We start from the raw sequence: 21,608 nt of genomic DNA, 5'->3' as shown, positions 1-21,608 counted from the left end.
CTTCAGTCATAAGCACCTTGTGGTGGCATCAATGGCCAACAAGAGTACTGAGCTGGGGCCGGTGGTGGCATACCTGGTTGAGCGATGTGTTACAGTGCAAAAGGACCCAGGTTCGAGCCCCTGGCCCCCACCTGCAGGAGGAAAGCTTTGCGAGTGGTGAAGCAGGGCTGCAGGTGTCTCTCTATCTCCTCCTTCCCTCTAAATTTCTGGCTGTTTCTATCCAACAAATAAAGATAAAAAAAAGAGTACTGAGCTCTCTTCCTCCCAGTTGGGAATGACCTGGAGGAAGAGAATGTCTTGTTTCCCACAGTCTCAGTCTCAGCAAGAGTCCTGGAGTTACTGGTCTGACTTATCTAACATGCTCATCTCTGACCCAGGTGGTGGAGAATGGACTACTATGATTAGCAATACTAGTTGCTATCCATCTAGGTAGGGGAGGGGCCAGTCTACTTGAGCAACATAGACCAAGAGTATTAAGACTTTTGGAAGCTCAATGAAAACCTGAGTTTCCTTAGAAAACCACATGCTGTTATCAGAAACATCAAGAATGGGAGTTGGGCCAGATAGTCCCAGTCAAATGCTGTCACCCTCATAGTAGGAGGATAAGTTACCCTCCAAATATCTGTCTTTATGATTAACTTGCTATATGACCTTGAACAAGCTCTTTCCCCTTCCTGAGTCCCAGTTTCTTTTTCTGTGCAGTGATGATCTCTATGGAATCATCCAGCTCTGAACTTCTGAGATCAACAGATTTCATTTAATCAACAGTCCAGAATTGTAACTTAACAGTCCAAGCTATGAGTGAGGAATGCATGGCCTTCACAAGACCTGAGATTGAACTTGGGACTGGACATCCAGCCTCCTGTTCCTGCCCATCCTGGTAGGGTACAGCCTGTGATGGTGGGAGAGAAGAGAGCTCCAAGGAAGGTTTTTTTTTTTTTTTTTTTGCACATCTCCAGCGTTCTTCTCCATCTATAATTGGCTCTAAATACAATGATCTCATCCCTGAACACTGAGGAAGATGGGTGGTGGGGGAACAGCTCTCTAGCAGCATCTGACATAATTTGTGACTAACGTTTGCTTCTGAGAGAGAGGGAGAGGGTCTGCTCCTTCAAAGGCGATATCAAATTTTGCAGAATATATCTTGGCACTAGATCGAGGAAGCTCTGGCATTTGGGGTTTTTGAGTGGTCCAGAGCATTTCTTCACTCTGTCTAAACCAGGTATCTCCTGACTGTTGCTCATATCCAACTGGATCACCTGCCATGTGAACCCTTGTCTGGGGAGGAGGTGAGTGTGGCCAGCCCAGGACCCATTTATCTTGTATGGATTCTGGATGGGGTTTTGTGGCTGGTTAGAGCTCATTTAAATGCCCATACATTAATTTTGAAAGATGAGCTCTCCTAATCAACTTTTAAAAAGCTTGTCACAGCACCATCTGTTTGGCGTTTGTCACTATTGCATTACATAAGAAAAAAGACATTTTTAAAGAATGCGGCTGCATTTAGTAATTGGATCGCCGGAGAGGAGCCAAGCTGGGTGGATGGCACCGTGATTCAGAAATGCCACAGGCCCTTCTTCTGGGGTGTGGCAGCCTCCCTAAATTCCATGCAGTCTTGGCAGAGACCTAAGTGCAGCTCAACTCAGGAAAGGGGCCTGTGGTGGATTCTTTTCCTCTTGCCTTGTTCTCTTCTCTGATTCTTTCGTTGCTTCCATTTGTTCTACTTTACCCCTGCTGTCTTAGATCCATTCAGTGAAGTATTAGCAATGATCACATGACTTCATTCCATTAACCCCCAAATGGCTTTATCTGTGAAATGGGAGTAATAATACCGTTCTGCTGTGGAACTTGAAGGCATTAGTACAGGGAGGTGACTCAGAGGCAGAGCACAGAGCTTGCATGCATACAGTCTGATTCCCCAGCACAGAATGTGCTGGACTAGCACTATGATGTCTTTCCTTCTCTCCTTTGCAGGTAAACAAATCTTAAAAATGTTAATAAATGGGGGCCGGGTGGTAGCTCAACAGATTAAGTGCATATGGTGGGAAGGGCACCGGCCAGCATAAGAATCCGGTTGGAGCCCCCAGCTCCCCAACTGCAGGAAGGGGTCACCTCATAAATGGTGAAGCAGGTCTTCAGGTGTCTTTCTCTTCCCTTTTGTCTTCCCCTCCTCTCTCGATTTCTTTCTGTCCTATCCAGTGACAACGACAGCAATAACAACAAAAACAGCAACAACGATGGGCAACAAAAGGGAAAAAATATCCTCCAGGAGCAGTGGATTTGTAGTGCAGGCACTGAGTCCCAGTGATAACCCTGGAGGCAAAAAAAAGAAGTTATGGTCCAGGAGGTGGCACAGTGGATAAAGCATCGGACTCTCAAGCATGAGGTCCTGAGTTCAATCCCCGGCAGCACATGTACCAGAGTGATGTCTGGTTCTTTCTCTCCTCCTGTCTTTCTCATGAATAAATAAATTCTTAAAAAAAGTTCATAGATAATAGGCTTGGCCCATAGAGAGTGCTTGGTTAGTTGCTAGCGACTATATAAAGTAGTATCTGCTAGCAGGTGGTGAGTGCGTGTCATTTTTCTTCCCTTTTCCCTCCTCTGCATTTGAAGCAACAAGAATTTAGGAAATTCCAGTTTTAGAGGCAGGACTGGCTTTATACATATGGAATCTGGACAGTTCCACTGGGCCTGTGTTCAGAAGGGCTCCTGTGCCTGGTTTAATGTTCTGCTGCGACTTTTTTGTTGTCATCACCAGGACTTCACTGGTCTGAGTCAACTTTTTTCCCCCCAGCTAGGGAGAAACAAAGAGACATAGGGGAAGAGGCTAAACACCACAGCTTCCTCCAGTGTGGTGGGGCCAGGACTGAACCCGGGTCCTGTGCAAGACGAAGTAGGCTAGCAATCCTGGTGAGCTCTTTTGTTGGCCCTTGATCTAGAACTTTTTTCTTTTTTAAAATTTTTATTTATATTTATTTATTTTTGCCTCCAGTGTTATCACTGTGGCTCGGTGCCTACACAACGAATCCACTGCCCCTGGAGGTCATTTTTCCCGTTTTTTTTGCCCTTGTTGTTGTTATTGTTGTTACTGCTATCTTTGTTGGATAGGACAGAGAGAAATTTAGAGAGGAGGGGAAGACAGAGAAGGGAAGAGAAAGATAGACACCTGCAGACCTGCTTCACTGCTTGTAAAGTGACGCTCCAGTCCTTGGCTTTGTGCCATGTGTTCTTAACCTGCTGTGCTACTGCTCAGCACCTGAAATTCTTAATAATTAAAAAAAAAAACTTAAAAAAATTATCTTTATTTATTTGATAGAGATAGCCAGAAATTGAGGGGGAAGGGGGTGATAGAGAGGGAGAGAGACAGAGGGACACCTGTAGCACTGCTTCACCATTCATGAAGCTTCCCCCTGCAGGTGGGGACTGGGGCTCTAACCTGGGTGCTTGCGCACTGTAACATTTGCACTCAGTCAAGTGCACCACAACCTGGGTCCTCTTAGTATTTTTTGTACAAGGGCAAATTTTCATTTTGCACTGGGAATGCAAATCACATTGCTGGTCCTGCTTAGATGTTAAGAATGATTTTTTTTTTTTTGCTTCTAGGGTTATTGCTGGGGCTCACTGCCTGCACTACGAATCCACTGCTCCTGGAGGCCATCTTCCTTATTTTGTTGCCCTTGTTGTTGTTATTATTATTATTGTTGTCATTGCTGTTGTTGTTGGTTAGGACAGAGAGAAATGGAGAGAGGAGGAAAGAAAGACAGACACCTGCAGGCCTGCTTCACCGCCTGTGAAGCAAATCTTCTGCAGGTGGGGTGCTGGGGGTCTAGAACAGGGATCCTTGTGCTGGTCCTTGCACTTTGCACCAAGTGCACTTAACCTGCTGCTCTACCGCCTGACCCCCATGATGCTATGTTGTATTGAACTGCCTGGTAATTAACAAACAATTATGTCTATGTTCTGAAATCATGAGAGTTCATGTAAATGTCTGGCCTATTTTGGAAAATCAGCAGATCTTGCCATTGTGGGTCCACATTTCTAAATGCCACCTACACTGGGATGGAGTTGGCTTGGGTACTCCCTCATGCTTCAAAACACTGCCTTTGGGAGGTTTTGAACTGTGCTCCTTTGCTCATTTACAGAGCACTTGGCATGGGAATTGGGACCCTGGGTTTTCAGGTAGGCTTCTTTTCAACTTTTCAGTTATTTGACCTTTAGCAAGTAGCTCTTTGCCATAGTTTTCCACTTGTAAAATGGAGATGATGGTGGTACTCTTTTTTTTTTTTAAAAAAAATTAATGCTTTCAATATTTTATTTACTTATTTATTCCCTTTTGTTGCCCTTGTTTTATTATTGTAGTTATTATTTTTGTTATTGATGTCATCGTTGTTGGATAGGACAGAGAGAAATGGAGAGAGGAGGGGAAGACAGAGAGAGGGAGAGAGAGAGAGACACTTGCAGACCTGCTTCACCGCCTGTGAAGCGTCTCCTCTGCACCTGGGGAGCCAGGGCTTGAACCGGGATCCTTATGCCGGTCCTTGCGCCATGTGCGCTTAACCCGCTGTGCTACCGCCTTACTCCCTTTTACTTATTTTTAATGATAGAAGTAGAGAGAAATATATACATAGAGAAAGATGAGAGAACTGCTCAACTCAGGTTCATGGTGGGCTGGGGGTTGAACATGGGACCTTAGAGACTCCAGCATGAAGGTCTTTTGCATAACCATTATACTGTCTCCCAACCCAGTGATGTTACTCTCAAGGATATAAAGACTAGTTAATATTATTTTATTTTATTATTTTTAGTATCTTTATTTATTTATTGGATAGAGACAGCCAGTAATCGAGAGGGAAGGGCGTGATAGAGTGGGAGAGCGACAGAGAGACACCTGCAGCACCACTCATGAAGCTTCCCCCTGCAGGTGGGGACTGGGGACTTGAGCCTGAGTCCTTGCACACTGTGCTATGTACGCTCAACTGGGTGTGCCACCATCCGGCCCCAAGACTAGTTAATATTTGTAAAACACTTAAGACATGTACCATTTTGCTATTCCTTTGCTCTCACCAGGACAGGGTGCAGGCTCTAAGACTGAGGGCTGCACTTTTAGGAGTGGGAAGCTGAGCTTATTCTAGCTGTTGGCTGTGATGTCACTTCCTACTGCCATCTGAGGGCAATAACCCTTATCCACGTTCACTTTCCCTGCCTCTGCCTTCAGTGTTACAATTAACACCTTGAATTTACCCTCCTTAGAAGTGTAAACGTCACTTAAATACTAATACATAAGAAAGTTTATTTTTCATTTGAAAGAATAGAGTGACAGCGAGAATGGAGGTAGAGAAGGGGAGAGAGAGGGAGAGAAAGAAAGAGCAAGGGAGAGACAACTGCAACACTGTTTTACTGCTAGTGAAGTTTACCTCCCTACAGGTGAGGACAGGGGGACTTGAACTTAGATCCTTGTATATGGTAACATGTGCTCTCTACTGGGTGCTCCATACTGCCCAGCCCCTAGTAAGCATCACCCTGAGGGAAAGACTTCCTATCCCTAAAGTAGGCCAAGTCATTCCTGCCTCTGGGCCTTTGCATTTGCTGTGTTTACATCCTTGAGCTTTCTTTCCCTCTATTTTCCTGTAGCTATCTTATTCTGGTTTAGTTCAAATGTTTCTTCCTCAGAGAAGCCTTCCCAAACCACCCCATGTAAGGTGGCCCCTGCTTTGTTTCCTGCAACCATACATACTCATCTGTTTTGGGTTTTTAAAAAAATTTATTTATTTATTCCCTTTTGTTGCCCTTGTTGTTTTATTGCTGTAGTTATTATTGTTATTGATGTCATTGATGTTGGATAGGACAGAGAGAAATGGAGAGAAGAGGGGAAGACAGAGATGGGGAGAGAAAGATAGACACCTGTAGACTTGCTTCACCGCCTGTGAAGCAACCCCCATATAGATGGGGAGCCGGGGGCTCCAACCCGCTTAACCCGCTGTGCTACTGCCCAACCCCCCTCATTAATTCTTTATATGGCTACCCTATGAAGCAGGGACAAGAAGAGCATAGACTGCTCAAGGGAGATGAGCACTCAGGTTTTCTGCTTTCAAGCTTCCTGACACTCCTCCAGTGGGGACCAGATAGAAAATGTAGACCTCTGGGTCTTTTAAGTCCTTCACAAGAGGTTAAGTGTGGAGTGAGACCCTGAGAACAGCTTCTGAGAGTGATAAGAAGGAGCCATCCAGTAATCAGCCACAAAGAGGTGGGACTGGTTACAAGACCTGTGGCTGTTACCATGACAACTGGATAGCCTACAGTTTCCTGCATCACCAGGGAAGAAGGTTTGTGCTTGGCTGGGATGCAGAGAGGACAGTGGGAGTGGGAACCGGCCCAGGAATGAGGACCTCAAACATTAAGTTTGAGGGAAGGAGCATCTTGTTCTGGGAGTTGCCAGAAGGCTGGATGGGCCTGGTGATGCTAAATAAGATTGAATATGTGTGTATGTGCCTGTGTATATATATCTGTGTGTGCATTTCTTTGTGTATCTGTATATGCATGTGTGTCTCTGTGTGTGAGAGGTAGAGAGACAGAAAGACAGAGTTCTGTATTGCCATTTTATGTGGTTCTGTGGTCTGAATCCAGGGCTTCAATGAATGAATCTTATTTCTTTTGAATGATGACATCTATTAGCCCATGGTATGGGATAGACGTAATGTGTTGGCTATTTCCTTCCTGATGGACAGAGAAACTGTTTCCAGCTTTTCTCTGTCATGTTAAAGGGACCATAATGGACACATAGGCCTATCTATGTACATGCATTTGATTAAGTCAACCTTAGAGAGTCCCAAAAGTGAAATTATTGGGCCAAAAGGTTCACACAATTAATTTCTAAATAAAAGTTTAGAAAGTCGGGTGGTAGTGCAGTGGATTAAGCGCAGGTAGCGCAGAGCAAGGACTGGTGTAAGGATCTCGGTTCGAGCCCACGGCTACCCACCTGCAGGGGGGTCGCTTCACAAGCAGTGAAGTACGTCTGCAGGTGTCTATCTTCCTCTCCCCCCCTCTGTCTTCCCTTCCTCTCTCCATTTCTCTCTGTCCTATCCAACAACAACAACATCAGTAACAACAACAATAATAACTACAACAATAAACAACAAGGGCAACAAAAGTAAATAAATAAATATTTAAAATTCTATTGTTTATTTTTTGGATGGAAACAGAAATTGAGAGGGAAGAGGGAAAGAGAAGGAAATAGAGGAGAGAAAAGGGGAAGTAGAGGAGAGAGAATAGAGATATCTACAACATTGCTTCACTGCTTTCTGCTTTTCTCCAGGTGGGGACCAATGGCTTGAAACCTGGTCCTTGTGCGTGATAACATGTATGCTCTACCGGGTGTACCACCCACTGGCCCCAGGATTCAGATATTTTACATGTTAGTGTAACATACCATATTCTCTACAGAAAGGCAGTAGTTAACTCTTTAGTCCCCTGGAATTTATTTTATGTAATGATGTTGAGAGAGAGGGCACACATTTTTTTCCTGAATGGATTCCAATAGTCCAAGTAGTATTTATTAAATCTATTATTTCTTCACTTGTTTGAAACACTATGTCATAAATCAAAGTCTGTAGGGAGATTCCATTTCATTGAACTATTAGTCTCATTCTCTGGAACCACCTCCCCAGGGAGGTGGAGAAGGCCCCTCAAGTCAAATTTTGGACACTGTCTTATGTGACCTGGATTAGGTGGTTTCTCTAGTTTAAACCTCAGTTTCCTTATCTGTAAAATGCCGACCTCATCAAGAAGTTAGGGTTAAATGAAATAGCCCACATTACTAAGTGAGTTAGAATGGGGCAAGGTGTATAGCCATGCACAAGAGCTACCAACATGGCTCTTGCTTGAAGGGAAGGACCAGGTCCCAGAAGCTTCATCCCTGCCTCTCAGGCTCAGGTTCCCATGAGCCCTTGCGTGACACCGTCATCCATCTCCTGCAGGCACGCAGACCTGGCTCACTTACCCAGGAAGCAGGCACTTAAGGAGCCACTTTCCCAGTTTCTCTTTTTAATTTTCTTTACATAAATTTCACATTTCCTGGAATAGAGATCTTGAATAGCTTGATTCATTTGGAAATCAAGTTGGCAAAAGACCTCATTTATATTAATGGGGCCTGAGTCTGGCTCATGAAGAGGCTGAGACAAGGATGGATGGTGGATTTAGGTTGGGGCTATTCTCATTATGTGGGAGGTTTCTGGGTGCAAAGACTGTTGCTTGCTGGTTTAAGCCACCCCTTAAATTTCCACAGCCCTGAAAATAAACTCCAGCCACACTCTTCTTTCCTCTGCTTGACTAGACGCTGCTTGTAAAACATTAATCCCCCAGTAAAGGGAAAAATGTTAAAATATTTATTCATGTATTTATAATTTTTTTATATTTATATATTTATTTTCCCTTTTGTTGCCCTTATTGTTTAACATTGTTGTGGTTATTATTGTTGTTATTGTTGTTGTTGTTGGATAGGACAGAGAGAGATGGAGAGAGGAAAGGAAGACAGAGAGGAGGAGAGAAAGACAGACACCTGCAGACCTGCTTCACTGCTTGTGAAGCAGCTCCCCTGCAGGTGGGGAGCAGGGGGCTCGAACTGAGTTCCTCAAGCCGGTCCTAGCGCTTTGCGCCACGTGCGCTTAACCCGCTGCGCCACTGCCCGACTCCAAAAATATTTATTTATTTAGGATAGAGACAAAAAGAAATTGAGAGGTAAGAGGGAGATAGAGATAGATGTCTACAGCACTATTTCACTGCTTGTGAAGCTTTCCTCCCTGCAGGTGGGGACCAGGGCCTTGAACCTGGGTCGTTGCACACTGTAAAACAGGTGATCTACTAGATATGCCACATCTGGCCCTGCTTCTACTTTTTTTCCTTCTATACTAACCTAAGTTCTGCAGTCAAGAATTCAAGAGTTGGTTTTGGTGTTACTCTGTCTATTCCTTTGCTGTGTTTCTTTATATCCCACAAAGGAGCTGAATTGTCTTTGTTCCTCAGATGTACAGCCTATATAGCTTTAAAGTTTTTAACCTTCAGTATTTCACACTGTCCTCAGTCAAACTTTTAAATAATGCATATTATTCCAGTAAGAGACAGTGCTATTCATCACTGCTGGGCATGCTTGCAATTTTGATGTTCTCCCAGTGCTGCAAAGATCCACTTCTGGAACTTAATGGAGTAGTTAAGCACTTAAGATCTGGGTTCAAATCCTAGCCCCCTGGCTCCAGGGGTTCTACATAAGTGGGATGTCTCTAGTTACCAGCTCTAGTTACCATGGGAGCTTCTTCCATGCCAGGTAATACCTGGTGTCCTGGGATTGAGCTGACAGACTCTTCAGATCTATAGAAATTTGGGCTAATAAAACAGAGAAATGCAATATATTGCATAAAGACAGAGAACTTGAGAGGGGAGATGGAGATAGATAGATAAATAGATAGACACACTTATAATACTACTTCACTGCATGTGAAGTTTCTCCCCTGCAGGTCAGGATGGGGGTCTTGAACTCAGGTCCTTGCACATGGTAATGTGCATTCTCTCTTGGGTGCACCACTGCCCAGCCTCTTCTTTCCTACTTCTCCAATTGTTACAGCATGAAATTATGTGGTAAATACACAGACATTAAAAAAAACTTGAGAGAAGAAACTATTTAACTCCCACACATCTGTCTGTGGACTATACTTCATAAAAATGTATTTTTAAAAATTCTCAACAGTATGGAAAGTAGTTAGTACTGTTTCTGCCTTGATGACTAAGGAAAGTAAGGCCTGAAAGAGGCCTTGTCCTGAGTGAATTACACAGTGAATTACTGCCAAAATTGAAACTCAACCTGGTCCTTTTGTCTTCCTGCTTAGGAGTCTCTCCACTCCACCAGGTGTCTTCCTTCACCAGCGCCAAGGTTTGAGGGCAGGGATACCACAGAGGAGTTACATATCATGTTTGAGCACGTGACATGGGCTTCATTCCCGGGGGTTATTACTCGCCTGTGTTTGAACTTAGGTAGCTCACTAAATCTCTGGGGTCTTCAGGATCATCCTAGTGATTCTCACCTCTGGGCATATTCACTCCTTTAGATGACTGGTGTGACCAACAGGATATTATGGAAGTGACAGTGTGTGTCTCCCAAGACTGGATAATAAAAAGACATGGCAATGGAATATTCAACCTCAAAACAGGAGGAAGTTCTAACACAAGCTGCAACATGGATGAACCCTGAGGATATTACACAAGAAAAACAAGTGTTCTTACTTATAGTAGTTTCTAGAGTAGTCAAAAATCATACAGATGAGTGGCTGAGCAAGTTGTGGTATATAGACACAATGGAATACTACCCAGCTATAAAAAATGGTGACTTCAGCCGATTCAGCCGATATTGGATGGACCTTGAAAAATTCATGTTAAGAGAAATAAGTCAGAAACAGAAGGATGAATATGGGATGATCTCACTCTTAGGCAGAAGTTGAAAAACAAGATCAGAAGAGAAAACACAAGTAGGACCTGAACTGGAATTGGCATGTTGCACCAAAGTAAAAGACTCTGGGGTGGGGAATACAGGTCCAAAAAGGATGACAGATGACCTAGTGGGGGTTGTATTGTTATATGGAAAACTGGGAAATGTTATGCATGTATTTACTGTCAAATGTAAAACATTAATGTCCCAATAAAGAAATAAAAAAATCATACAGCTGGGCAGGAGTAGATAGCATGATGGTTATGCAAACAGACTCTCATGCCTGAGGCTCCAAAGTCCCAGGTTCAATTCCCTGCACCACCATAAGCCAGAGCTGAGAGCAGTGCTCTGGTAAAAACAAAACAAAACAAAAACATACAGCCAAAAAGTAGAATGGTGGTCCCAGGGGATATGGGGATGATGGGGTAGTAAGTTATTGCTTAATTGGTTAATAGGGTTTTAGTTTGCAGAATAAAAAAGTTCTAGATGGTGCTACTCAATACTGCTGAAGCATATACTTTAAATGCCAGACATAGGAAGCTTTATGTTATGCAAAGTTTTGTCATAATAAAAAGTTGCGAGGAAGGATAGTGGACTATGGTGATGGTTAAACTGGTAGAGCATTGGGCTTGCATGCCTAAGGTTCCTGGTTTGATTCCTGGCACTGAGTATACTGGCATGATGCTCTGGCTCCTTTTTCTCATATGTAACACACACACACACACACACACACACACACACACACACACAATTTCTTGCTTTCATATGTAACACTTAAAATGTTAAAATATTGGGGAGTAAAAGTTTCTATCTCTTGAGTTACTTAAACTGAGGAAAATCCTAAATCATATTCAGAGGATACTCAAAGAAACCCTAGGGAGATATTCATGTGGTGAAGAACTGAGGCATCCTTCAGGCAGTTCCACACCACCAGCCAGCCATAAGAAGAAGCCATCTCAAAAATGGAACTTCCAGCCCTAGTTAAGCATTCAGATGAGACCATGGCCCTGGCTGACAACTTCATTGTACCCTCTTCACAGAATGTATTCCAGTACTGTCCCACTAAAGCACCACCAAAGTCCCTGAGCCACAAAAACGTGCAAGAGAATGAATGGTTATTATTGGTTTAAGTTGCTAAGTGTGGCAGTAATTTGTTATGTGGCAATAACGAATGAGTACAGTTCCTCATCTGTAAAAATAAGAACTATGGTAATTTCACAGGATTGTTGTTGCTGTTAATTTCATGATGATACCCATGATGACAACTTCATAGGGCTGTTGCTTATAATTAATTAACAAATGCATGCAAAAACAACTAGAACAGTGCCTAGCACACAACTCGGCTTGGATAATGAATCTTCATTACGGAATAGACATAGATTCTAGGATGTGGTGAGAATAATGATGATTATAACAACGAATTCTACCTTTATTAAGCACTCACTGTATGCCAGATATTGAGCCTATCATCCTTTTTTTCATTTCTAATGTCACTTTATTAGAAAATGTTGATTTATAGGGTACATTTTCACCCCCCTGCATCTTCTTTTCTTTTAAAACCATATTTATTTATTGGACAGAGACAGATAGAAATTATGAGAGAAGCAGGAGGTAAAGAAGGAGAGAGAGAGAGAGAGAGAGAGAGAGAGTTGGGGACCAGGGCTTCAACCCTGGTCTTTGCACATTGTAACATGCACTCAACAAGGTATGCCACTGCCTGGCTCCCACCATATATATATTTTAACAACCATATATGTATGCTGTTTATATATCTTACAATTTATTTTTTCATTTATTTATTTTAAATTTGTTTTTATATTATAGAATTACATGCCAACAGGGGTTTGAATCCACACAATTCCCACCACCAGAGTTCTGAATCTTCACTCTTCCCACTGCAATCCACCACAGTTCCCAACCATCATCTCTACAAGTACCTGTTCACATTTATAGATAGTTTCCCCTTCTTTTTCTTTCTTTTAAAATTTTTAAATTTATTTACTTACTCCCTTTTGTTGCCCTTGTTGTAATTATTGATGTCATCGTTGTTAGATAGGACAGAGAGAAATGGAGAGAGGAAAGGAAGACAGAGAGGGGGAGAGAAAGACAGACACCTGCAGACCTGCTTCATCGCCTGTGAAGCGACTCCCCGTCGGGATCTCTGGTGGGGTGATCTCCAGGGTAATGGACCGGTTCTTTCTCGTGACAGGGGTGACGCGAAGTAAAAGACACCGGGGAGCTCTCCAGCATGCTCAGAACTCAGAACTCGTTTATTAGCAAGGTGGACATGAGTTAAATAGAAAAACAAACAAAGGGAATTATTACTGAAATATGTCAGAAATTATAGGTTTCTTAACGGTCAGCATGCCCCTAAGGTAGGGGGCTGGTATGACAGGAATTGATGAGATACAAGACAGTTATTCTCCATGACGCAAGCAACTTAATTATCCAAAGGTATTTGAGAGAGGCATAGAGGTTAAACCAGAAGGGTGAGACAGAGAGAAGATGGATATCAAAAACCCATATAGTTTGGAATTTCTCTTGTCTGGGGTCTGAGGTGTGTGATGAAGTGTGTGATAAGGTGTGTTCTTCTGTGATCAGAAGGTGACTTTGAATGAGTGAATCTGCGGCCATGTGGCCTGCAGTTAATGGAGGGAAGTATTGGGGTTTCTGTGGGCCTGAGAGTTGAGAAGGGAAGAACTAAGTCTGAGTTTCCCCCCTTTTGCTCACCTCGGTTGAGAGAGATTTACCAAGAGGTTATCTTCTTAGACCTCCATCCAAGGTCGGGGGTGGTTCTCTCTAAGCTCTATCAGGCTTACACATAGTCCCAACAACTCCCTTGCAGTTAGGGAGCCGGGGGCTCGAACCGGATCCTTATGCTGGTTCTTGCGCTTTGCACCACCTGTGCTTAACCCCTTAACCCCTGCGCTACTGCCCAACTCCCTCCCCTTCTTTTTCTGACTCAACTCTCTCTTCCCCTCTAAGCCACTCATAACATCATAGCTACCTTCACATGCCCCTCGCCTTTTCCTTCTGTTTCTCTGGGTGCTGATGGAGCTGGAGTGCAGAGTCCTCTTATTTTCATCCTATCACTTATCCCCTGCTGGGAGTATGGATCAAGGTTGTTTATGGTGAGCAGAAGGTTGGAGTTCTGGCCTCTGTAGCTGCTTCTCCAATGAGCATGGGCATTGACAGGTCGATCCATACCCCCAGCCTGTTTCTTTCTATTCCTAGTGGACCAGAGCTCTGGAGATGCGAGGGTCCAGGACATATTGGTGAAGTTGTCTTCCCAGTGAAGTCAGGATGGAGTCATGGTAGCATCTGTAACTTGGTGTCTGGAAGGTGACATGACCTAAGTTGAGACAAAATGGTTAGTAAACAGGAATCAAAAAGTAGGATTAGAGCAGTTGAATTTAGGGATTTTAGGGTAGAAGAAAGTTAGAAAAACCACTTTAGGCATGTTCCTGGGGGCACACAACTATGGTAGTTTTGCTTGAGTCTGGTAGCTAGCCTGAGGGTGGATAAGAATATTGTCTGAGAGAATGGTGTCAGAGTAGAGAAAAGGGCTAGAAAGTTGAATTAGGGCAGGGAGTAGTTCCCATTCTTGTAAAAAAAAATTCTGTGGCTAACATGAACTATTTGCCGCCATTCATCCACCTTATATCTTTTCATTAAAGCCATCTACCAGCCACTCAGAGCAGAAACTATTATATCTGTTTCACAGACCAGAAAAACAAGATCCAAAACGTTAAATGACTTACCCTGGGTATAACCAGAATTTGAATTCAGACCCCCAAGTTTCTTCTCTGAACCACTATACTAAGCTGTAGCTTGGCATCTCATCCTCATCCAGCTTCCTCATTTGCAACTTCCTGCTGATTATCACAGAGTTCTTTGCCAATAAATCTTTCTTCACTTCCATATGCAGAGGGGCAGACTCCTTCCCCCATTGGAAGAATGAAGAGTAGAGGACCTTCAAAGTGACATTTTGTTTTTATGATTCCAATATCTTCTTCCAGACTTTCACTTTTTATGTTCAGGATAGGAAATAAGAGGAACAGACACACATATAAAAAAGTACAAAAATATTTTTTGGACTTAGTTTCCCATAGTATCTCACCAGAAGTTATTTGATAAGTCTCCAACATATTCAGCTGGGCACCTCCAGACACACTGCCAGCTGGCTCTTCATAACCATCTCTATATTTGCTTTGGGGACATATGACCATCACACATCCCCAGACAGACAATGAGCTCAGGACATGGACATCTCACACCTGTTCCTCTCATTAGGAGGGGGATGCTGTGTAGCAGCCACTGAAAACACAACACAACCTTTTATGAGCTTGGTACTATGTAGTACCTGAGCGTGTGTGTGTGTGTGTGTGTGTGTGTGTATGTTTGTGTGTGTGTGTGTGTGTGTGTGTTGGGGGAAAATGAGGGACCAAATCAAGTAGACAGGAGTGCAGAGTGGAGAACAGGGATAGTTCTACTTCGCAATGTGGTAGAGGTTTCCATGGGTCTGCTTTCCCCAATGACATTGTTCTACATACATCTATATCTATATATACACATCTGTCTATCTGTCTATCTCCCTATCTATCTCCCTATATATCTACCTATCTAATTTATTTTACTGTGGGTTGAAGGAAGAAGCATTTAAAATATTTTATTCATTCATTTATTAATGAGAGATGCAGGAGAGAGAGAGAGGTCGAGAGAGAGAGAGGTTGAGAGAGAGAGAGATAGATAGAGAGAAATAGAACCAAATACCACTCTGGTAGATGTACTTCTGGGGATTTAACTTGGGACCTCATGCTTGAAAGTCTAATGATTCATCTACTGTGCTACCTCCTGGACCACAGAAGAAGCATTAAAATTTTTCATTAGTGATTTGCTAGTGATCGACCAGATGGTGGGATAAGAGGGGTACAGTTCCACACAATTCCCACTACCAGAGTTCCACACCCCATTCCCTTCATTAGAAGCCTCCTTATTCCTTATCTGTCTGGGAGTATGGACCAAGGATCTCTATGGGGTGCAGAAGGTGGGAGGTCTGGCTTCTTTAATTGCTTCTTTACTGGACATGGGCATTGACAGGTTGATTCATACTTCCAGCCCATTTTTATCTTTCCCTAGTTGGGTAGGGCTCTGGGGAGGTGGTGTTCCAGGACGTATTGGTGGGGTCTTCTATCCAGTGAAGTCAGGTTGGCATCATGGTAGCATCTACAGCTTGGTGGCTAGAAAGCATTTAAAATATAAAGCAGAACAAATTGTTTAGTAAGAGGAACCTAAAGATAAGAATATAGCAGGTAAGATTTGGGTTCTTCATGTTGGAAGCAGCTAGGAAGTCTATTTTAGGTATATTCCAAAGGGCCCATGACTTTACTAATAATTGCCTGAGCTAACTTGTAGGTGGGCTGAAAGTACTGTCTGTGAAGATGGTGTCAGAGTTGGAAATAGGACTAGAAAGCTGAGTCAGGAGAGAGAAGAAGCACTTTTGTAGCTATCTCACTGATGTAAGACTATGAAATTTTGGGGGAGTATAGCTTCACACCTCTATGTGTGTATGAAATTCACTGCAACACCACCAAACATCTAATGCTCTCATAATGTCAGAGTGACTTCTTTAGTACTTTCTTCCAGCCCCTTCATTTTTCTTCTTAGCACCAGGCATGTCAACCACTGAAATCCCTTTAATAACATCCTTCCCCTTTAAGATGTGCATTTCTTGAAGGCAGGGACTTCCTTCCTTCCTTCCTTCCTTCCTTCCTTCCTTCCTTCCTTCCTTCCTTCCCTCCTTCCTTCCTTGCTTCCCTCCCTCCCTCCTTCCTTCCTTCCTCCTTCCTTCCCTTCCTTCCTCCCTCCCTTCTTTCATTCCTTCTTTCCTTCTTTGCTTTTGCCTCCAGGGTTATTGCTAGGGCTAGGTGCCTGCATTACGAATCCATTACTTCTAGAGGTCATCTTTCCCCCATTGTTGTTGCTGCTGCTGTTGGATAGGACAGAGAGAAATTGAGAGAGGAGGGGGAGACAGAGAGGGGGAGAGAAAGATAGACACCTGCAGACCTGCTTCACTGCTTGTGAAGTGACCCCCCCTGTAGGTCAGGAGCTGGGGGCTTGAACCAGAATCTTTGGTCTGGTCCTTGTGCTTTGTACTGTGTGCACTTTAACCCAGTGCACCACTGCCCACCCCCCTTTAGTTTTTAATTTATCACCATTCTGGTTATCACTTATCCTGTGTCTTCATGGACCATCCACAGCTCCTGGTGGCAATTAATTTTTTTTAAATTTATTTTAATTTTATTATTATTAGTATTTTTTTTTGATAGAGACAAAAGAGCAGAGAGAAATAGTGAAAGAGACCACAGAATGGAAACTTCCTTCAGTGTGGTGGAGGCTGGTTCATACACATGACAAAGCATCAAAGTGAGCTATTCACTTGCCCTAAGAAAGGAGTCTTCTTTGCTCAAAATCATATTCCCCCAGGATCAAGGCTGGGACTAGGGCAAACAGATTGAGGTATTCATATCACCTATAAGATTTAAGTGTGTGATACAAACTTAGGAATCAAGATAGAAAACTTATAAAAAAAACCCCACAAAAATTGTTCAGAACCAGAATTCAACTCTGTATTTGTATAATCTTGCTTGACTCTTCTCCTACCCATGAGATTAACTGAGTTAGCCTCATCTTACCAGATGGTGGTGAAGAGGGCAGAAACATCCCTGATACCATATAACTATTAAGTAGAGGAGTTAGGGTTTTGAAGACAGTCATCCTGGCTCCAGACTCAGTCCCCGTAAACCCTGCATCTCTCTTCCTGCTAAAAGATTATGCTTGGGAGTCGGGTGGTAGTGCAGTGGATTAAGTGCACGTGGTGCAAAGTGCAAGGACTGGCATAAGGATCCCCGTCCAAGCCTCCAGCTTCCCACCTGCAGGGGAGTTGCTTCACAAGCGGTGAAGCAGGTCTGCAGGTGTCTGTCTTTCTCTCCCTCTCTCTGTCTTCCCCTCCTCTCTCCATTTCTCTCTGTCCTATCCAACAACAACAATAGCAATAGCAACAACAATAATAACAACAATAAAGCAAGGACAACAAAAGGGTATAAACACACAAACAAAAAGATTATGCTTGATCATTTTGTCAGAGGGAGTAACCTGGTAAAATCAGACAAATCTGGATTAAGATTTTAGCTTTGTCACTTTCTATCTGGGTGGCCCTGGGAAAGTCACTGTAGTGCTCTTTGCTTTAGTTCCCTCAGATGCAAATTACACATAATAATAGTAATATTTTTATGGAAATATTTTATGGTTATTGGAGGGAGATCACATGTGGAAAATATTTATCAAACTAACTGGAACACAAGAGATCTTGGGCCACATTTGTTGGGAAATTGTGAGCATGTGGTTGAGCTCGGCAGGGCTTGACTTGAGGGGACATCCATCCTCTCCCTGCCCCCAAAGCACCCTACATTCCATGCTACTAATGGCCAGTCCCTTTATTATTTACTTATCAATCTCCTGCCTTGTCTTACAAATGACTAAAGGTCTCCTTCCTAAGTCCCCACAGGGTATTGCTAATTCCTGCCAGCTGAATCCCTAGCAACGGTTGCTAGGGAGGGTCTACCTTTCCAGCCCCTCCCATTTTTCTCCACCCCTCTCCTAACTATGCGTGGATTGTGAAACCACTTCTGGGGCAGGCTTGGCTCTTCTGGGTCCCAGTGGAAGGGAAAGGGGGGGCATGCAGTGGGAGGTGGATGCAGGCCATTGCGGTTTTTGGCTCCACGTGGTTTTAAGCAGGTGCCTTCACACCTGACTCTGGGGCGCCCACATGAATAAAGATTTGTATTGCTACCACCACGAACTTGGTTTTTGGGTTATCTCTTCCTCCCCCCCGACACTAGCCTGACACACATTCCCCTTTTTGTAGATACTTCAATTGTGCATGTTTGTGAGTGTGTGTGTGTGTCTGCGCATCTTTGAACCCTCTGGGAGTGAATATTAGATTTTGTTTCCTGGATTCTCTCTAAGCACTGCTTTTACTGAGTCCCACAAGTTTGAATAAATTATGTCTTCATTTTAATTTAAACATATTTTAAAATTTTATTTGAAATTTCTTCTTTGACCCTTGTCTTATTTACTAGAAGCATGTTGGTTAATCTCTACATATCTGGGAATTTTCCATTTACCTTTCAGTTATTGATTTCTAGTTTAATTTCACTGTGGTTTGAAAGCATATTTTCTGGGTGCATTTTTTTTTCTTTTTTGCCTCCAGAGTTATCACTTGGGCTTGGTGCCAGCACTGTGAATCCACTGCTCCAGAAGGCTATTTTCCCCCATTTTATTGGATAGGACAGACAGAAATTGATAGAGGAGGGGGAGACAGAGACGGGGGAAGAAAGATAGACACCTGTAGACCTGCTTCACCACTTGCAAAGCAACCCCTCTGCAGGTGGGGAGCCAGGGACTCGAAGGGATCCTTGAGTGAGTCCTTGCACTTAACCTGATGTGCTACTGCCTGGCCCTTGGATGCACTTCTTTTACCTTTGCTTAGGATTGCTTTTTGGCTTATATATAGTTTATCTTGGGGAGTGCTCCTTGTGAGTTTGAAAAAGAAAAAAGTATTCTATAGTTGCTGGATGAAGTAGTCTACATATGTTGATTATATCCAATTGATTGATGGTGCTGTTGACTTCAGTGATGTTCTTATTAATTTTCTGACTTTTAAATCTGTCCATTTCTGATAGAAAGTGTGTTGAAGTCTCCAACTGTTGTAGTGGGGTAATTTGTTTCCCTTTGCAATTCTATTAGCTTTTGTCTCAACTAGTTTCATGTACACATTGCATCCTCTTGGAAAACTGTCTTTCTTTATGTATGCCCTTCATTATATTTTATAACCTTCCTTACTTTGAAGCCCACTCTGTCTGAATGTAATGAAGTTATTCCTGTTTTGTCTTATCCCCAGCCAATAACTTGGATCCATCTGTATATCAGATTTCAGGCTCAGGGAAAAAAACAAAAAGAAAAAAAGACAACAAAAAGAAAAAAACTGATATAGCCACAGGCCCTTTGGAATATAACTAAAATATGCCTGCTAGCTATCTACAAAACAGAGACCACCAAATCTTCATCTGCACTATTCCAACCTTTAGGTTCATGATTAATAAGCAATTTTTTGGGTTTTGTTTGTTAAATCTCTTTTCAGCCACCAGGTTCCATATGCTACCATGATGCCAACCAGACTTACCTGGACAGGCAACACCACCAATGTGTCCTGGAGCTCCGATGCCCCAGAACCCCACCCCACTAAGGAAAGAGAGAGGCAGGCTGGGAGTGTGGATTGACCTGTCAATGCCCATGTTCAGAGGGGAGGGGAAGCAGTTACAGAAGCCAGACCTTCAACCTTCTGCTTTCCACAATGACCTTGGGTTCATTCTCCCAGAGGGTTAAAGAATAGGAAAGCTATCAAGGGAGGGGGTGGGATACGGAGTTCTGGTGGTGGGTGCCAGGAGCCATTTCTCTGCTTGATAAGCTTTGAAACAGTGGAAGCCCTCGAGACAAGTTTTCATTTCCCCCATGGGCAGGCCATTTCCCCTCAGGTAGGCCATTTATTAGAAAGCAAATGACACACCACATAGTTGTGGTAACAAACATGATTTCGGCCATTGTATGTTGCAAGGAACATTCCACCCTGATGCTTGCTCCTCCTCCTCCAGCACTTCCCCCTTCCCCAAAGCCTTATAATGCCTGTGAACACAATAAAATTTTGCAGCTTGATCAGAATCCTGTCTTGCTGTCATTTCTCGTGTCTCCTGTTCCATTCATTCCAGGTCCCGAGGTTCCTAGCCCCTGTTCACCGCCCCGCTGGCCGGGGCATCTGGCACTCGAACATGGGGCGAAGAAGCCTTCTGGACCTAGGAACACCGCTGAGCGAGAGGATAGGCCTATCCAAAATTCACTGAGCCACCGCGGCCAAGAGGATAACACACAGGTTCGCATAGATCGCCATGGAACTGCCCAGCCGTGAGTCGCATCTGGAGGAGTGTCACAGCGGTGAGGTAAGCACTACCATGGGACAGGAATTTAGTAAACAAGACCTGTTTATTAAAGGACTCAGGGAGTCCCTCAAGACACGAGGAGTAAGGGTTAAGAAAAAGGATCTCAAGAAGTTCTTTTTATTTTGTGAGTGATGTTTGTCCATGTTTTCCCTTAGAGGGGACTGTTGATGAAAAAAGATAGGCTAGAGTAGGAAACTGTTTAAGAGATTTTTACGAGACCTTTGGTCCAGAAAAGATTCCAGTCCAGGCTTTTTCTTATTGGAATTAAGTAAATGATATACTCAAAGTCTATAAACATTGTCCTGATGTACAGTGAGTCATGAGAGAGGGAGAAAAAGTCTTACAGGGACACTCCCGGCCACCTTCTGTTTGTGAGTCTGTCTCTATTCCCATGCCTGATTCAGGAGGCCCAGCCCCTGAGGCGCCTGCTAAGTGCCCTCCTGTTAAGATTTATCCCTCTTTGACAACCTTAAGACCCCCCACCAGAGATGGGCCTGATGATAGTCTTTCTCCTGAAGAGGCCTTATCCCTTGATGAAGAGATGGCCAAATATCATAATCCTGACCAGCCACCCCTATGCTCCTCCTTGTCCAGACTGCCCCTCCGTTTTGTGCTCCGGTCCTCGACTTGGCCGACATCACTGATTATACCACCAAGGCTAAAACTCAACTAGCACAAAAAACAGCTTCCCTTAGAAAATTAGTAGAAGAAAAATGAGAGCATTTACAATTAGTTAAAGAACTGTGGGCTCTTGATTTGGCATTATCTTAAAATTAGCCAGCCAAAAAGATCCAGCTTTTTTCCCTCTACTCTCAGAAAGCGCTAAACCAATTCTGAGTGAGATCTTATCTGGCTAGCAAGCTATTCTTTAAAGAAAGAATGAAATCAATCAAACAAGACGTTCTCTTTAACTTAAAAGCTATTAATCAGAGAACCAGCACACACTTTTGATAGAAATTTAATGAATTGTTTCTTTAAAACTGTAAAATATACCTTAGCCCAGAAAAAGAACTTTCAAAGATTTTCCTCCGCGCTTCTCCATGTGTGGCAGTAAACTAAGCCCGTCTGTTCCATCTGCGCAG

General features: G+C 43.3%; 1 long non-coding RNA gene across 1 annotated transcript; it reads left to right on the top strand.

Moving 5' to 3' along the window:
• The first annotated feature begins 721 nt into the window (after positions 1-721).
• LOC132541834 (uncharacterized) lies at positions 722-19,895 on the top strand. Its single transcript, XR_009552919.1, has 3 exons — positions 722-1,289; positions 10,095-10,259; positions 19,674-19,895. It is a non-coding gene; the product is annotated as an uncharacterized LOC132541834 (long non-coding RNA).
• Positions 19,896-21,608: the final 1,713 nt, after the last annotated feature.

This window comes from Erinaceus europaeus, chromosome 1, assembly GCF_950295315.1.
Source record: "Erinaceus europaeus chromosome 1, mEriEur2.1, whole genome shotgun sequence".
Lineage (NCBI taxonomy): Eukaryota > Metazoa > Chordata > Mammalia > Eulipotyphla > Erinaceidae > Erinaceus > Erinaceus europaeus.
Note: the sequence above shows the minus strand (reverse complement) of the source record. Positions and strands in the feature narration are given on the sequence as shown.